The following is a 505-nucleotide window of genomic DNA, read 5'->3' on the forward strand; positions in this document are numbered from 1 at the left end:
TTCAATTTGTATGCTGAGCAGTAATCCAAGAAGCTGAGCTATATGCAGAAGAATGGGGGATCAAGATTGGAGGAAGACTCATTTACAACCTGTGATATGCAGATGATATAATCTTGCTTGCCAAAAGTGAAGAGGACTTGAAGATGAAGATCATAGACTACAGCCTTCCTTATGGATTCACCTCAACATAAAGAAGACAAAAATCCTCACTACTGAGAGAGGGTAAACAAAAAAGGGAAGGCCCTTGATGAGATGGATTGACACAGTGGCTGCAATGATAGGCTCAAGTATAGTAAGGACTATGAGGCTGGCAGAGGATCAGGCAGTGTTTCATTCTGTTATACATGTGGTCACTATGACTTGGCACCACTTGATGATACTTAACAACAACAACAACAACCTAGAGAGGGACTGTAAAATGGTGCAATCATTGTGAAAAATAGTATGGTGCTCCCTTAAAATGTTGGAAATGGAAATACCTTTTGATCCAGCAATCCTCTACTAG

Source organism: Orycteropus afer, unplaced genomic scaffold, assembly GCF_000298275.1.
Source record: "Orycteropus afer afer isolate SDZICR_OR568_19922 unplaced genomic scaffold, OryAfe1.0 scaffold00206, whole genome shotgun sequence".
In the NCBI taxonomy this organism is placed as follows: domain Eukaryota; kingdom Metazoa; phylum Chordata; class Mammalia; order Tubulidentata; family Orycteropodidae; genus Orycteropus; species Orycteropus afer.